Source organism: Lactuca sativa, chromosome 5, assembly GCF_002870075.4.
Source record: "Lactuca sativa cultivar Salinas chromosome 5, Lsat_Salinas_v11, whole genome shotgun sequence".
NCBI classification, from domain to species: Eukaryota; Viridiplantae; Streptophyta; class Magnoliopsida; order Asterales; family Asteraceae; genus Lactuca; species Lactuca sativa.
In genome coordinates this window covers 97,312,871-97,331,872 of record NC_056627.2, presented here as the reverse complement: position 1 = coordinate 97,331,872, position 19,002 = coordinate 97,312,871, and positions in this window count along the sequence as shown.

The following is a 19,002-nucleotide window of genomic DNA, read 5'->3' as shown; positions in this document are numbered from 1 at the left end:
TTGGAGGTCAACGAGTATCCCAAAAAGATACCTTCGTCGGCTTTCACATCGAACTTGTTTCGGTTTTCATTGGAATTAAAGATGAAACATCTAGAACCGAATACATCAAAAAACTTGATGATAGGTTATCGATTATTAAGAATTTCAGATTGAGTTAGAGAGAATTGCTTATTGAGGAAGGATATATTCTGGGTATAGCAAGCAGTTGCGATAACATTAGCCTGGAAACATAGTGGTAGAGAAGCGAAAATAAGCATGGTTCGTGCGGCTTCACACAAGGAACAGTTTCATCTTTCAACTACGCGATTCTGTTGTGGAGTGTAGGGAGCAAAGAAGTCGTGTGTTATTCACTTTTCAGCTAAGAATTCTTCAAAGTCTTTGTTTTTAAATTCTAGACCATTGTCGCTTCTGTTACAAACCAGCTTTCGCAACTGAACTTCCACTTTCTTTATAAAGTTCTTGAGCTTTGGAGTAGCCTCTGATTTCTATTTAAGAAAATATACCCAAGTGAAATGGGAAAAATCATCAACAATTACAAGTATATACTTACTACCACCGACATTTTCGATTGCAGACGGTCCACAAAGGTCAATACGTAGAAGCTCAAGAGGCTCAATGATCTTTGTGTTTACAAGAATTGGATGAATCTTTCTGCATTGCTTCCCCATATCACACACTGCACACAGGTGATCCTTATCAAACTTTAAGAGAGGAAGCCCTCACACGTGATCACCAAGAACTAGCTTGTTGATGTCTTTGAAGTTAAGGTGCGAAAGTCTTCGGTGCCATAGCCAGCTTTCATTAGAGTGAGCCTTCGTTAGCATACATATATCCAACTTCCCTCTTATGGGATTTAAGTTTAAGGTATACATCTCCCTTTTTCATTGTGACTTCAATAGAACTGCTTTCGTCTTTTTCTCTATAATTTCTGATCCTTCGTCATCAAAGGATACTTTCAGGCTAGTTCCCACAACTAATTGTGAAACCCTAATTAGATTGTGTTTCAATCCAACCACATAAGCCACCTTCTAGACTGAAAAATCTCCATTTGTGTTCATCTCGTAGCCTTTTATTGTTCCAAAAGAATTATTGCCATACTTTACACATCCACCATCTTTGAGAGCACTAAACTCTCTCAACTCTTCCTTTCTTCCTATCATGTGACGTGAGCAACCACTATCAATATACCATTCATTATCAAACTGCTCAACACGTATAACCTGCAAAAGTTAAGCAGATTTAGGAACCCAAAGTTGCTTGAGTCCTGGTGAGCCTTTTACAGAACGAGGAAAAGTAATAGAATGATCAACCATATACATTTGTTTTATTAAAGTGGGTTCGTCTTTCCTTTTAATGGTGAAAATTTTGATTTTATTATCTTTCACATTCGTCATGTTTGAATCAGTTTGTTTATCTTTATGTTGATTGTTAATGAATTCTTTCTTATCCTTCCTAGGGTTAGTGGTCGTCTTCTTCGTATGAACTTCAGTATCTGAGACGAGCTTTCCCTTCCCTTTAACATCCTTGATAGGAGTTTCCTTTGGTTGAAAGTGAGGAGGATTGGGTTTCTCAGCAAACTTTCTAGGTGGTGATGACATGTGAGCGAGACTTCCCTTTTGTTTCAGTGAAGCACAGGAATGACAGTGTGAACACAGTTTAGGTTGCGCTTGCGAACATACTTTCATCTTTTGGTTGGAAGATTTTTCTTTATGTACATAGGTGGAGTTTTGGGATTGCCAAAACTGCTTCCTCTCGTTGAGATTTTTCTGATATCTCCTATTTCGTTGACGTTTCTGCTCTGAAAGTTGCTTGGATGATTTGAGAATATTCACATTCAGTTTCGCCTTCCTTGCATGACATTCGGTTCTCACTGATTGAGGTTCTCTTGTATTGTTAGTTTCGCTTGTTCCTTTTGAAAATTCACTTTGAATGTCCTTGGTGCCACTTTTACTAGCTTTATTGAACCTTGATGGTTTGTTTATTGGTTCAGCTACTATCTACCTTCAACTCTCCACGAGGTTCGTTCCGACAAACCTTTCGTTTCATCTGCATTGTCGATTGGGGTTGACCAAAAATACTCATCAAAACCATCAGCGTTGTCTTCATCTACCAAGGTTGTTAGCTCAACAGTTTGATCCTTGGTAACTCCAGTGGTAGCGTACACTTGATTTGGCACGGTTTGTACCTTTCGGTATACCACATCCTTCTCTTTCAGGATTTTGATCTTGTCTTTAGACAATCAAGTGACCTCAACAAAGTTTTCAGATATAAGGACTTTTGTTGGTTTAGGTTCAGTTTTAATAAATTAAGAGCAGTCAACCTTGTCCTCTACAGATATTTCACTCATGTCACTGTCCTCATCAAATTCAAATGTATTTTCAGCATTAATCTTGTTATCTGAACTCAACTTAGAACTCGATGAATGAAATTTTTGTATAGTTTCGGTCTTTATTTTCAATCTATCATTTTCATCTAGTAAGTTTCTGAGCATGTCCTTGTGGTCTTTGGACTTAATAAGTGACTTAATTTTGTCCAGTCCAATTCTGTAGGCTTCAGAGGTATCTTCTGATGAGACAATTGATTCACAATTATAGAAATCAACATCTATTTCGTCTTCCTTTAATTCAAGGAAAGGAAAAATCATTTTGTGAATCTTTTTGCCAATCTCACAATCTAAATGCAACTGAGTAATATTGGAATAAAGACGTTTAGCAATAAAGCAAAAAATATTTCTTTGTTTCAAAAACTTTAAATTGTCACATTGCAAATAAATCAAGTCATCTCTTCCCCTAACCAACTCTAATTCCTTCTTCTCTATCCATATCCTTTGCTCCTCACTCTTGGAAGACACCTTGCTAATTTGATCAGTTAGGTTATAATTCATGAGGCGAGTTTGTCTTAGGCAACCACTTAAACTAGAAAAGGTGAATTTTAAATCATTTAATTCTTTTTCATAGTTAGATACGGGTATTTTAAGAGATTCAAGGATGGAATTTACCTTCGTGATCAACTAATCACACTCGTTGATCTGATCTCAGACTGGTTTTGCGGTAAAGCATTCGAGTCTACTCGATGAGTTGGGCCTCCAACTCGCCGAGTCCCATAGTAAATTGCAACATTTCTTGAATTTAAATATGTACAAGGAATCGGGTGTTACAAATCTCCCCCACTTATTTTCGACTTTGTCCTCGAAGTCTGCTGCTGAATCCCGAAAAAACCCGGGGTAGTGCTCCTTCATCTCGTCCTCCGGCTCCCAGGTCCATTCTGAGCCCTTGCGATGCTGCCATTGCACCTTCACTAGATTCACCCTCTTGTTTCTCAAATCCTTCGACTTCCTGTCGAGGATAGCCACTGGCCGCTCGATGTAGTTTACGCTTTCATTCACCTGAATATCCTCCAAAGGCACCACTGCCGAGTCTTCCACCAGACACTTCCGTAACTGGGAGACGTGAAAAGTACTATGAATCTGGCTGAGTTCAGCTGGCAGGTCTAGCCCATATGCCACCTTGCCCACCCGGGCTGCAACCCTGAAAGGTCCAATATATCTGGGGCCCAACTTGCCCCACTTCCTAAACCGGATGACACCTTTCCAAGGTGACACCTTCAGAAGCACCATATCCCCGATCTAGAATTCCAGGTCCGAACGATGCTTGTCGGCATAACTTTTCTGCCGACTCTGAGTAGTCTGAAGCCTACTCCGCACCTGCTGGATCCTCTCCGTAGTCTTGAGTTCCACTTCGGTACTCCCCATGACCCTCTGGTCAACCTCACCCTGGCATATCGGGGTCCTGCACTTCCTCCCATACAACATCTCAAAGGGAGGACGGTTGTTACTCGCATGATAGCTGTTACTATAGGAAAACTCAGCCAATGGAAGGTAAGTATCCCAACTATTTACGAAGTCTAAAACACACGCCCGCAGCATATCCTTTAGAGTCTGGATGGTCCGCTCACTCTGACCATCCGTCTGCAGATGAAAAGCAGTGCTGAAGTGCAGACGAGTACCCAACTCATCATGAAACTTCGTCCAAAATCTGGAAATAAACCGCACGTCTTGGTCCGAAATCACCGAAACTGGCACTCTGTAACGAGCTACTACCTCTCGGATGTAGATATCGGCCAACTTCTCGGTCGAGATGCTCTCCTGGATCGATATGAAATGGGCACTCTTTGTCAACCGATCCATGATGACCCAAATCGAATTCACTCCCCGTGCAGTCCTGGGAAGCTTTGTGATGAAATCCATAGTAATGTCTTCCCATTTCCACAGCGAAATATCAAACAGTTGGGTCTTGTTGTGAGGCCTCTGGTGCTCGCCCTTGACCTTCCTGCATGTCAGGATTCTCTCAAAGAACAATGCTACATCCCTCTTCATGCAGAGCCATCAATAATCAAGACGAAATCCTTGTACATCTTCGTCACCCGGGGATGGATAGAAAACCTGGATTTATGCACCTCCTCCATCAGTACCTGGTGCACATCTCCATGATATGGGACCCATACTCTACGGTGTAGAGTCATCAATCCATGGCTGTCATAATCAAAGTTGGAAACCTGGCCCACAATACGCTTACTCTTACGATATTCCTCCTTCATAGCCTCCTGTTGGGCCTCTCGAATCTGCTCCAACAATGGAGTCAACATGGTCATCCTCAAGCAGATGTCTCTGATCGGCGTTGCCTTGCGGCTAAGCGTACCGGCCACGACATTGGTTTTTCCCGGGTGGAAGAGGATCTCACAATCGTAATGCTTCACCACATCAAGCCACCGACGCTGCTTCATGTTCAGATTCGGCTGATCCATAAGATACCTCAAACTCTTATGGTCCGTGTAAATAGTACAATGGACCCCATAGAGATAATGGAGCCAAATCTCGAGGGCGAAAACAATTGCCCCCAACCCCAATTCATGCGTCGGATAGTTCGCCTTATGAGGCTTCAGCTGCCTCGAAGCGTAGGTGATAACATACCCCCTCTAAATCAATATCATGCCCAAACCTGAGATAGACGCATCACAATATACCACAAAATCATCCATGCCCTCTGGCATGGCTAAGATTGGCGCCTCGCACAATCTCTGTCTCAGAGTCTCGAATGCAACCTACTGCTCTGACCCCCAGCGAAAGACTAAGACTTTCCTTGTCAACCGGGTCAAGGGCATGACTATCTTGTAGAAGTCCTGAATGAATCTCCGATAATAACCTGCCAATCCGGGGAAGCTCCGAATCTCAGATGGAGACTTTGGGACCTCCCACCTCACCACGACCTCCACTTTGTCCGGATCGACTGAAATCTCGTCCTGGTTGATAAGGTGCCCAAGAAACTGCCCCTCGTGCAACCAAAACTCACACTTGGAGAACTTGGCATACAAGCTCTCCCTCCTAAGAGTACCCAATACTTCCCATAAGTGCTCCTCATGCTGCTCCCGAGTCTTGGAATAGACCAAAATGTCATCAATAAAAACTATCACAGATCGATCCAACATCGGTCTATGCACGCGGTTCATGAGATCCATGAACATGGCAGGAGCATTGTTGAGCCCAAAAGGCATCACCACAAACTCATAATGACCATATCATGTCCGAAATGCAGTCTTCTACACATCCTCCTCTCGGACCCTCATTTGATGGTAACCCGAACGCAGATCAATCTTGAGAACCAAGATGCTCCCTGAAGCTGGTCAAAGAGGTCATCAATACTCGGGAGTGGGTAACGGTTCTTCACTGTTACCTTATTTAGCTGCCCGCATTCTATACACATCTGATGTGACCCGTCCTTTTTCACGAATAGTATCGGGGCTCCCCAGGGCGAACTACTCGGTCTGATGAATCCCTTGTCTACCAGCTCCTGCAGCTGTGTAGAGAACTCCTGCGTCTCAGGAGGAGCAGATCATAGTTTGAATATAATGGGAAAATGTATATGTGTACTGCACTATTATTTGTATTAATCACTAAAGTAATAACTACCTTAAAACCAATTGTTTAAATAAGGCAAAATGTGATATGATTGTTACTAATCTGACTATAACACGACGATGAAAGACGTCTGAAGAAATGACATTTGGCACCCGTAGACTTGCAAGACCCACTGTAGCGAACAACAAATGTGTAGGATAGTCAATCCAATATAGATCTATACGCAAACTCACACTCTCCCTCCAGGAGATTCTGGTTACAAAACGTGACATAACGAAATGGTCGATGTGTCATGAAGTAGTATCTCACATTATGTTAACTCTGAATCTTGTTATAGTATACTTGTTATAGTAATAGTATTTTATGTATAATATTCTCTGTATAGTATCCTTTGTATAGTATTCTCTGTTATAATATACTCTGTTATAGTATTCTCTTTTATAATATTCTCTGCTATAGTACTTGTATATGATAGTATTCTCCTAAACTACACCTAGTATAGTTTACTAGTAAGTTATGTATATGAATAGATGAATGTATACCCTTTTTTTTTGAAAGAGCAAGATGAATGTATACCCTTGCTACCTAAAGGTACTGAACTGATTGAATAGAAATTTTATGTCTACATATGTATAGATAATATATATATATATATATATATATATATATATATATATATATATATATATAAATATATATATATATATATATATATATATATATATATATATCTAGTATTTTGATGACCTTCGGACAACTGGCCGGTACCCTAAGTCCACATCCAAACAAGGAAAAGGAAATGAAGGGAGCTAGCATTACTAAGTCCTTTAAACATTATGTATATAACTATATATATATATATATATATATATATATATATATATATATATATATATACATGCTTTTGAAAGTATATATAAGTTAAAAGACGTTTTGTAACACATTTAAATAGTTTTGAGAAATAAATAAATAATGACCTGATGTCAGTTTATAAAACGATTTAAAAGTAGTTTGTTTTGAAACACAGTTTGAAGTATATGAAATCCTACTTGATTGAAACAAAATTATAAATCACATGTGATTGATCTTATAACTAGCATGTTTTCTACTTGTATTCCCCCCCCCCCTATAAAGACATTTAAAATTATTTAAAAGATAAGTTTAAGGGGCATGAACTCACCTGAAGTGAGTGATGCGAATGTAAGATCGGTAAAGGATGCTAAGTATCAAGTGAGGACTTGAGCACACACGGATCCTATTTAACATATAATGACACATATATGCTTACAATTAGTGTTTATAACAACTAATTAGGTAATGGAGCAACCTTAGGGACTAGGAAACACTTGTACTGAAGTGTTAAACCACATAGGGCTGCATATAAGGCGTGTAGGGCCTCACTTGGGAGTTTATGGTCCATATGGTATGAACCACATGAGTTTACGGCCCAAAGACCATTTCCTCATGAGTTTACGGTCGTAAAATCATGGTAATAAGTATCAAGATATGGTTTAAGGTCTTATAAGTCCATATGAAGTGTTCTATGATCAAGTCTAAGCCCTAGGAAGGAATGATGGCACCATTGCACCACTAACTAGTGTTCACGGCCTAAGAACCATTTCCCCATGATTTTATGGTCGTAAACTCATGGTATCTTGTACCAAATCAGAGTTTAAGGTCCCTAGCTTATGATTGAAGTGTTCTAGAATTGATCCTAAGGCTTGTGAAGAGATTAGGGCTCATTTGGACCGTTAAATAGAGTTTACGGCCCAAGAAGATTCCTTGGCCGTAAACTCCCTTTTGATCAGGATTTCATGATGAATTCTAAGTGTAAACTAGTTGATTCAAGCATACAACAAGCTAAGAAAAGAGTACTTATAGTGTAGAAGCTTGAAAGTGTGCTTAAGGCTCAAGAACACTAGTGTGTGTTCTTGGTGTTCTTGGTTAAATGAAGAACACTTGATTTATCTATCAAATGAAGAGATTTCATAGATGAAATCATTCACAAACACTAGATAATGAAGTTTATTAACCAATCAAGGAAGAAAAACACTTACAAAGTTGAAGATCTAGTGATGACACTTGAGAGAGAATGCGTTTTGGGTCTTGAAAATGGTTAAAATGACAAAAATGGCTAAGTGTCACCTTTATACCCTAGAGTTTACGGACGTAAAATCCATGTTAGGGCTGTAAAATCCAAACTCTTGGAGTTTTGGAACTTAAATGATGCATACTTTACCCTAAAGTATCCTCTCTCCAGTTATCTCTTGTAGTATTAGGCTTTAGAACACTCAAACTGACTCCAAAACTGCTAAAATTTAGCAATTGAAAGTTTGACTTTGATTGAATGCAAGGATTGATATAAGATAGAAATTTCGAGTTGTCACATCATCCCCCCTTTAGAGGGAATTTCGTCCTGAAATTAGAGTTTACGTCAATAAGTAGTTACAAATAACTAAGTAAAAAGACGAGGATATTTTAGTTTCATTTGGTCCTCGCGCTCCCAAGTGAATTCAGGTCCTCGCTTGGCATTCCAGCGAACCTTCGCTATCGGGATAGGGCTTTGTTTCGTTTGCTTGACCTCTCGGTCCATGATTTCTTCAGGTTCTTCCACGAAGTTGAGGCTATCATTGATCTCGATCTTGTCGAGTGGGATTACAAGAGTCTCGTCGGACAGAAATTTTTTCAAGTTCGAGACGTGGAAAGTAGGATGTATGTTACTGAGTTCACGCAGTAGATTGAGTTTGTAAGATACATGGCCGATTCTAGTAAGAATCTCGAATGGCCCTACGTATCTTGGATATAGCTTTCCATGCTTTCTGAAGCGTATCCAGCCCTTCCAGGGTGAGACTTTCAGAAGGACTCAGTCTCCTACCTGGAATTCCAAAGGTTTTCTTTGCTTGTCTGTGTAGCTTTTCTGACGGTCTCTAGAGGCTTTCAATCGTTTATGAATCTGAACGATCTTCTCTGTCGTTTCCCATATGATTTTCGGACCCGTGAGCGTGCTATCAGGAACTTGTCCTTTAGCTAACTGGGTGTCACCCACCTCAACCCAGCACAGAGGAGATCTGCACTTTCGGCCATAGAGCGCTTCGAGTGGAGCAACCTTTATGCTCGTGTGGTAACTGTTGTTGTAGAAAAATTCGACAAAGGGTAAATGAGTATCCCATGCCTTCCCAAAGTCGATCACACATTCTCTCAGCATATCTTCCAAGGCTTGGATAGTTCTCTCACTTTGTCCATCGGTCTGTGGATGGTAGGCTGTACTCATGTCCAGTCTCATTCCAAGGGAACTTTGTAGCGACTGCCAAAATGTCGAAGTGAATCTACTATCACTGTCGGAGATAATGGATATGGGAACACCATGCATTCGTACGATCTCCCTAATGTATGTTCTTGTTAGTTTCTCCACCTTGTCAGTCTCCTTGATTGGTAGGACATGCGCGGATCTGGTCAATCTGTTGACGATGACCCAAATGGTATCAACTTCGCCCGTTGCCTTGGGTAACTTGGTTATGAAGTCCATAGTAATCCGCTCCCATTTCCATTCTGGTATCTCCGGTTGCTGAAGTAAACCTAATGGTTTCTGGTATTCGACCTTAACCTTTGCGCAAGTAAGGCATTTACTCACGAAGGTAGCAATCTCTGCTTTCATGTTAGGCCACCGGTATAACTTTTTAAGATCCAGATACATCTTATCTGAACCTGGGTGAACGGAATACCGAGTGTTGTGCGCCTCGGTCATGCCCACATCTCTGAAGTATAACACTCCGCCACACTTGCTTTCCAAGTTCTTATCCATCGCTCTCAGGGATTCACTTGCCATATTTTCAGGTTTCAAAGCGTCGAGTTGAGCACCCATAATTTGTGTGGACAAGTATGAATGGATAGTCATAGTCAATGAATTGACTCTACGACCAAAGTATTCTTTCCGACTCAGGGCGTCAGCTACTACGTTGCCCTTGCCGGGATGAAAACGAATTTCGCATTCGTAGTCATTGAGTAGCTCGACCCACTGTCATTGTCTCATGTTGAGCTCCCTTTGATCAAAGATATGTTGAAGGCTTTTGTGGTCTATAAAGTTAGTTCTTTTCGTACCGTACAGATAGTGTCTCCAGATCTTTATAGCAAACACTACTGCTCCTAACTCAAGATCATGCGTGGTGTATTGGTGCGGCGCATAAGGCTCGTTTCAGTGTTTGGAACGCCTTCTCTTGTTTCTCTTTCCAGTCAAAGGCCACTCCTTTCTGGGTCAGTGTAGTAAGCGGCTTAGCGATGCTAGAAAAATTATGTATGAACCTGCGATAGTAGCCAGCAAGACCTAGAAATTGACGAATTTCTGTAGGTGTCTTCGGTGCTTACCAGTTCTCAATGGCCTTCATTTTGGAAGGGTCCATGTGAATTCCCTCTTCACTAACAACGTGGCCCAAGAATTCGACTCTTCGAATCCAAAACTACCACTTAGAGAACTTCTCATAGAGCTTCTCCAATCGTAATGTTTCTAAGACTCTTCGTAGGTGTTGACTATGCTCCTCCTTACTTCGAGAGTAGATAAGTATGTCATCGATGAAGACAATGATGAACTGATACAAGTAAGGACGACACACCCTATTCATTAGATCCATGAATACAGCTGGTGCGTTGGTTAATCCGAACGGCATCACTACAAACTCGTAGTGTCCATAACGAGTTCGGAAGGTTGTCTTGGGAACATCCTCCTCTAACACTCGTAACTGGTGATACCCGGATCGTAGATCTATCTTCGAGAAGTAGTTTGCTCCTTGAAGTTGATCAAATAAATCGTCGTTGCGGGGTAGAGGATAACAATTTTTAACGTTAATTTTGTTGAGTTCTTTGTAGTCGATGCACATACGAAACGATCCGTCTTTCTTCTTGATGGTGAGAAGCTTTGCCTAATGAATCCTTTCTTGAGAAGTTCGTTAAGCTGACTGGAAAGTTCCTGCATCTCATCCGGTGCCAGACGATATGGAGATTTGGCTACGAGAGTAGCCTCTGGAACTAAGTTGATTATGAACTTGACTTGGCGTTGTGGTGGTAATCTCGGTAGTTCTTCTAGAAAGATGTCGGGAAAGTCGCATACTTCTGGAATGTTCTGAATTTCCTTCGCTTCTTGAATCGTATCGACGATCTGTGTAAGGAATGCATGATATTCCTTTCGCAAGCACTTCTGAGCTTGGATACACGAAATGATGTGAAGGTTCGTACTAAATTTGTCGCCGTAGATAACTAGAGTTTCGTTGTTAGGGAGGTTAAGACGAACTGCTTTCTCAAAGCACATCATGTCGGCGTGACATTGACTTAACCAATCCATGCTGATTATGACGTTGAAACTTTTAATTGAGACCGGCATGAGTTCTATTTGGAAAGAATGACCATCTAGAGTTAGTGCACAACCTATGTATATGCATTTAGTACTTTCCGTTTTCCCGTTTTCCATTTCTACAGTGAATGATTCCTCTAGTGTACGCGGTTTTTTGTTTAAGTAAGTGATTATATTCCTGGCTTATGAAGCTTCTCTCTGCTCCGCTATTGAATAGAATACATGCATATGAATTATCGAGGAGAAACGTACCAGTAACTATCGTAGGATCAGCTACGACTTCCTCGTGGCCTAACGCTAGAATCCTTCGCACTCCGCCGACATTCCCTACCTTCGGGCAGTCCCTCTTGAAACGGCTAACCTCTCCATAACCGTAGCAAGCCTGGCCCGCACCAAAGTCGGGTACTTTGTTAATTGGCCTTGCTGGAGCCTTGCAGAATCGGGCAGTGTGCCCTTTTCTGTTGCAGTTAACGCACTGCATTTCCCGGCAAGCACCATTATGATGGAAAGTGCATTTATTGCACTTGGGCAAATTTCCGGTATACGGCTTCCTTGGCGTTGTAGCAGAAGGTACAATCACAGCATTAACAGCCACTACTTGCTGCTTCTTGGCAGAGTTCTGTGCCGGTTTTCCCTTATTGTTATCCCAGAACTTCCGCTTGTTGTCAGCGGCTTTGGAGGGTTCTGGGATAGCCAGGGTTGTTGTCGTTTTCGGGGTAGAGACTCCGTGATTAATGAGTCTTTGTGTCAATCGCTTGGCACTATCGAAATGTAGCACCTGGTTCTTGGTACGTATTCTTTTTATTAATTCTTTAAATATTTTGCAATTTGGGCCTTGGACTCGGCGAGTTGAAGGACTGACTCGCCGAGTAGAAGCGGGAAGGAACACGGGAACTAAGTAATGGACTCGACGAGTCGAGTCCCAGACTCGGCGAGTAGGCCCTGTATGGACAAAAACCCTAACCCGAGTGTTTGCACCCTATTTAAGCACCTTAAATCGGCCTCCTTCATCACATTTACTCCCATAAGACCCTCATAGCAAACCGTAGCCGTTATTGAAGCTATCTAAGGCATTTGGAGTGATTTTGGTGCCTTTGTGACCCAAGGAAGGAACGAGAAGCTTGAAGGATGAAGAGGAGGCTAGAAGGACCCAGTTAACTGTGGAAAGGTTTCAGGGAGGTCCCGGGGAGTGACCCAACATTTTGGACTAAGCCATTGTTCTGGAAGTTCATGGGACTCGACGAGTGCATGAACGGACTCGCCGAATCCAAGGCAATCTTTTTAGATTGAAAATGAACTCGACGAGTTGTTCATACAACTCAGCGAGTCGGATGAAGATTCAGTCGATGTTCAAGTAGAAGGGAAACTCGTCGAGTCACCGCCTAACTCGACGAGTAGAGACGAGGGTGAGGACAATAAATTGGATAGGGACTCGATGAGTTGGAGGCCCAACTCGGCGAGTCAGGTCAACTGGAAGTTGACTTTTGACTTTGACTTGACTTGATCAGGGGTAAAATGGTCATTTTACCTAAAGAGTAGATATCATACTCTGATTGTGTGTTTTGTGGAATTTATAGCCGAAAGATTTTCGGAGCAGTAACAGCAGATAGAGTGTTCCCGCGCAGATCAGCAGCTACTACGAGTTGAGTTACCTACCGGTAGCGGTGGGTCTACGGCAACAATGTTGGCCTAACAGTAGGGAGCGTATGATAGATGTTCGTCTTTGTGATATTCATCTGTGCTGCTACTACCTGATATGTTGTATGCTAGCATGATATGATATGTGATAGTGATAGAGTTCGGTTGTTAGGACCGAAGGGTAGGTTAGGCACCCCAGATATGCCTAACAGTATGATATGATATGTTTAGCTGCTAGCAAGATATGTTATATGAGATAGAGGTAGTAGGAGGGGGAATAGTCCCCGAGATTCGGTTGTTAAGACCGAAGGGTAGGTCGGACACCCCATATATGTCTGACAGTAGATTATGCAATGATATATGCGATAGTAGTAGTAGGGGTGAAATAGTCCTCGAGGTTCGGTTGTTAGGACCGAAGGGTAGTCAGCACCCCAGAATGGCTTGACAACGAGTAGGACGACACCCCAGAATGGCCGCATGGGTAGGTCGGCCCCAGAATGGCCGTACGGGTAGGTCGGCACCCTAGAATGGCCGTACCGGGTAGGTCGGGCACCCCAGAAATGTCTGACAGTATGTATGCTATATGATTGTATGGTATGTGGTTGATGGGGGAAATCACTAAGCTTTGTGCTTACAGTTTACAGTTTTGTTTACAGGTACCTCATCAGCGAAGGGGAAGAAGCTGGCGCAGTAGCGGCACATCATACACACACATTGGTTTTCCGCATTATGAGATGTTTTGGGATTGTACTATGACATTATTATTATTTCATGCTTTGGTTTTCAGACACAAGATATGTTTTTATGAAATGATATGATTGGATGATGTTTTACTACAAATGTTTTGCAAACCACTTAACTTCAATGAAAATTTTGGGCGTGAAAATTGGGTTGTTACAAGTTGGTATCAGAGCCCTGGTTTGTGGGATTCGGACACACCTTCGGGAGTGTCTGGACTCAAATCAAGGGATTAAAAGATTTTTATAAAGAAATGATTTTCTAAAGGCTAAGTAAAAGAGTTTTGAGAAAGAACAAGGTGTGTGATGTGCGCGACTGGCCGAGCTCAAGTAAGTTTTCCCCAGAGTACCCATACAAGTTTATGTTATGTTTTATCAGTTTCAGTAGAACAACATGCTAGAATAGGAATAAGGATATATGAATGATGCCTTATGTGCCTGCTTTATGTGTTTCAGGCTTATGAGATTTGCATGCTAGTATTGAATAGACATCAGTAGGATAGCCTATTTAGGTTATGCCTGATAGTATGAGCTTAGCATTGTATGCTAGTGCTGTTTCTTGTTATGAGAATAGATTGCTTGAGTAGTTTCCTTTGTCTGAATGTTGCTTGCTTTGTGCTTTTAGGGGGTTCTAGCTATCTTTCACTAACTAGTAAACGAATATGTTAAGTTACATATTGCAAGGACTAAATAATTTTAGAAGGTTGAGTCTAGCTCTATTTTGCAGCTCTTGTTTAAGTCCAACCGTTGTAGGGTAAGATCTCTCATTCGAAGAATTATCTAGTCTGAGTAATATGTAATAGTAATCGTGAGCTAGTTAGGGGAAGAAAGCTGGGACATCTTATGCAGCTGATGACGGAGAATGGGTTGGTGGTTACCTAGGGCAATCCTAGGATGAGATTAGCATGAGATAAGCAGTAGTAGTAGAAGCGACTTGGTGGAGTCGAGGCAGTTCTTGAGGAAAGTACGGATAGATGTGGAAGGTAGTATGGGCCTGTACTACTGGAAGTAGAGGATCCGTACTTGAATTGAGGAAGGCTGAGGCGAGACCAGGAACCTTGCAGTAGATGTGATCCCTCTAGATGTATCGGTACCAACGATAGTTGGCGTTATGTATTACAGAATGGTGGTACAACGTTCGAGGCCAGCAGTTGGACGTTCGGGAGAGGGATTGGGTTCGGGTTCAGGTTCCGAACAAGTGGATGAGAGGCTACGCGAGTTCATCGTGTCAGAGATCACCAGAGGCATCCTTGAGTCGACCCCCATCATTTTTGGGTCGATCAAGGAAGGGATAGTTGAGCCGATGGAGGACTGCCTCAGGGCGTTCAGGAGTGACATGGCATCTGGACAGTCAGGATCTCGCACACTGTCCTTTAAGGACTTCAGGAGCAGTGGTGCGACGGATTTCCATGGGGCGAAGGACCCAATTGTAGCCAAACGATGGATCGCAGACATTGAGTCTGCGCAGCTGACCAGCTTCTGCCCCGAGGGGTCGAAGGTGAGATATGCAGCAGGATGTTTGAGAGACAGAGCTAGAGATTGGTGGGAGTCTGTTGGTGACTCATTGGGAGCCTCGGCTGTGGAGGCTATGACATGGCCGGACTTTGTGACCCGGTTCAGAGCAGAGTTTGCGCCAGTTGTAGAGCTTTAACAGCTGGCCAGGGAATTTTTGGACATGAGACAGACGACGGAGACTGTGGCGGAGATCACTGCCATGTTCCGGGAGAGGGCGTTACTGGTGACGCAGTATGCGGGTGATGAGGATATGAGGAGGACCCGCTACCATGACATGCTGTGAGCCGATATTCGGGAGCATTTCAGTTTTTCAGCTTGCCCTACTCTGGACTCTATGATTTCCAGGGCGAGGGAGAGGGAGATAGATCTGGAGCACATCCGGAAGAGGAAGACAGAGGAGGGACAGAAGATAGGGGCTTCGGGGAAGAAGCCCAAGGGATTAGATGGTAGGCCGAAAGGCCATTCAGGACCGCGCCGCTGCAGGAAATGCGGCAGGCCACATGAGGGGGCGTGTAAGTTGGGATCTCGGGCTGCTATAAGTGCGGCAAGACGGGGAACTTCAGCAGGGATTGTACCGCCCCTGCACCGGTTATTTAGACGTCTGAGTTGCTGTGTTTCCACTACAACCAGAGGGGCCACAAGAAGGCCAACTGCCCCCAGTTGATAGTAGCAGTGCCAGTGAAGGTGTCATCCCCAGCGACCTTGCAGATTACTGATGGCCGGCAGGGCAAGGCAGAGGCTCCAGTGGTGAGGAGTCGGGCATTCCATTTGACTACCAAGGAGGCACGTGTCGCACCCGATATGGTGACAGGTATGATTCTTTCCCTCTGATTTATTTATATGTTGTTTATGATATTGATATGTGCTATGTTTAGGATCGTGCCATGTGAACGGCATCCCAGTCCAAGTATTTTTTGATTTGGGTGTTACCCGATCGTTTTTTTCTCTTGAGCTCAACAAGAGATTTTCCGAGTCTTTAGGCATGTTGGATTGCCGTCTAGACGTAGAGATTGCAGATGTTCGTTCGGTGCAAGCATCGACGGTATTCCAAGATTGTGTGCCTAGATTATTCGAGGAGCACTACCTGGTGGATCTGGTTCCCATACCTTTGCGGGGGAACAACGTTATTATCAGTATGGATTGGTTAAGCCCCAATGGGGCAATGATCGACTGCGCGCAGCAGTTGGTGCGGATCAGGACCCCAAGTGGGGGAGAGCTGGTGATTCAGGGCGAGAGGCCACAGCGAGGACCAACCCTATGTTCAGCAGCGAGAGCTAGGCGTTACCTCCAGCAGGGTTGCGCAGGTTATGTCGTGTATGTTATGGATACCCGGGAGGCAGGTAGGGCGACAGTGGGCAAGGTGCCTGTAGTACGAGAGTTCGCGGACGTATTCCCCGAGTAGCTTCCTGGGATACACCCGGAGCGCCAGGTGGAGTTCAGGATCGACCTAGTCCCTAGTGCGGCTCCGATAGCCAAGGCACCATATCGGTTGGCTCCTCCTGAGATGTAGGAGTTGTCTACGCAGCTGCAGGAGCTGCTAGACAAGGGATTTACCAGGCCAAGTAGTTCGCCTTGGGGAGCCCCGATTCTGTTTGTGAAGAAGAAGGACGGGCCGCATCGTATGTGTATAGACTATAGGGAGCTGAATAAGGTAACGGTGAAGAACCGTTACCCACTCCCGAGGATTGACGACCTATTTGACCAGCTACAGGGAGCATCTTGGTTCTCCAATATTGATTTGCATTCAGGGTATCATCAGATGAGGGTCAGAGAGGAGGATGTGTAAAAGACAACATTTCGGACGCGTTATGGCCATTATGAATTCGTGGTGATGCCTTTCGGGCTCACCAATGCTCCTGCCGCGTTCATGGATCTCGTAAACCGCGTGTGTAGACCAATGTTAGACCGGTCTGTGATAGTGTTTATTGATGATATCCTTGTTTACTCCAAGACATGAGAGCAGCATGAGGAGCGTATGCGAGAGGTTCTAGAGACTTTGAGGAGGGAGAGCTTGTATGCCAAGTTCTCCAAATGTGAGTTTTGGTTCCGTGAGGTGCAGTTTCTTGGGAACCTTGTCAACCAGAATGGGATTTTAGTAGACCCGACCAAGGTGGAGGCCGTGAAGAGATGGGAGGTTCCGAAGTCTCCATCTGAGATTCGTAGTTTCCTGGAATTAGCGGGGTTTTATCGGAGATTCATACAAGATTTCTCCAAGATAGCCATACCTTTGACCAGGCTAACAAGGAAGGCCGTGGTCTTCCGTTGGGGGCCTGAGCAGCAGGCAGCGTTCGAGACACTGAGACAAAGGTTGTGCGAGGCGCCAATCTTAGCCCTGCCAGAGGGCATGGAGGATTTTGTTGTGTACTGCGATGCATCCATCTCAGGTTTGGGCGCAGTATTGATGCAAAGAGGGCATGTCATCACCTACGCGTCGAGGCAGCTAAAGCCTCACGAGGCGAACTACCCGACGCATGACTTGGAGCTGGGGGCTGTTGTGTTCGCCCTCAAGATTTGGCGTCATTACCTCTATGGGGTTCGTTGTACAATTTACACGGACCACAAGAGTTTGAGGTACCTCATGGATCATCCAAATCTGAACATGAGGCAGCACTGGTGGATGGATGTGGTAAAGGATTATGACTGCGAGATCCTTTACCATATGGGGAAGGCCAACGTGGTGGCCGATACACTTAGCTTCAAGGTGGCGCCGATCATGGATATCTGCATGCGGATGATAGTGGTGACTCCGCTATTGGAGCGGATTCGGGAGGCCCAGTAGGAGGCCATGAAGGAGGAACATCGGAAGAGTGAGCGCATAGTGGGTCAGGTTTCCTCCTTCGACTTTGACAGCAGGGGATTATTGACATTACACCGTTGGGTGTCGGTTCCATACCTCGTAGGCGTGTGCCAGATTCTGATGGAGGAGGCGCACAAATCCTGATTCTCCATTCATCCCAGGGCGACGAAGATGTATAGGGATCTTCTTCTGGACTATTGGTGGCCCTGCATGAAGCCGGATGTTGCATTGTACGTGGAGTGGTGCTTGACCTGCAGGAAGGTCAAGCCCGAGCATCAGAGACCACATGGAAAAATGCATCTGTTGGATATTCCTCTGTGGAAATGGGTGGATATTACGATGGATTTTATCATCGAGCTTCCCACGACCGCGCGGGGAGTGGATTCGATCTGGGTCATTGTCGATCGATTGACCAAGAGCGCCCACTTTATCTCGATTCAGGAGAGCATCTCGGTTGAGAAATTGGTCGATATCTATATCAGGGAGGTGGTGGCGTGGCACGGAGTTCCAGTTTCGGTGATTTCGGATAGGGATGTGCGGTTCACTTCCAGGTTCTGGAAGAAATTCCACGACGAGTTGGGTACTCGTCTGCATTTCAGCACTGCCTTTCACCCGCAGATGGATGGCCAGAGTGAGCGGACCATCCAGACTCTGGAGGACATGATGCGGGCATGTGTTTTAGGCTTCGGAGGTAGCTGGGATACTTACCTTCCGTTGGCGGAGTTCTCGTATAATAATAGCTATCATGCAAGTATCGACCATCCTCCCTTCAAGATGTTGTATGGGAGGAGATGCAGGACCCCGATATGCTTGGGCGAGGTTGGCCAGAGGGTTAGAGGAGATTCAGTAGGTTCGGAGCAAGCTTCAGACTGCACAGAGTCGGTAGAAAAGTTATGCCGATAAGCGCCGGTTAGACCTGGAGTTCTAGGTCGGGGATATGGTTCTCTTGAAAGTGTCGCCTTTGAAAGGCGTCATTTGATTCAGGAAGTGGGGCAAGTTGGGCCCAAGGTATATTGGACCATTCAGGGTTGTAGCCCGAGTGGGCAAGGTGGCGTACCGG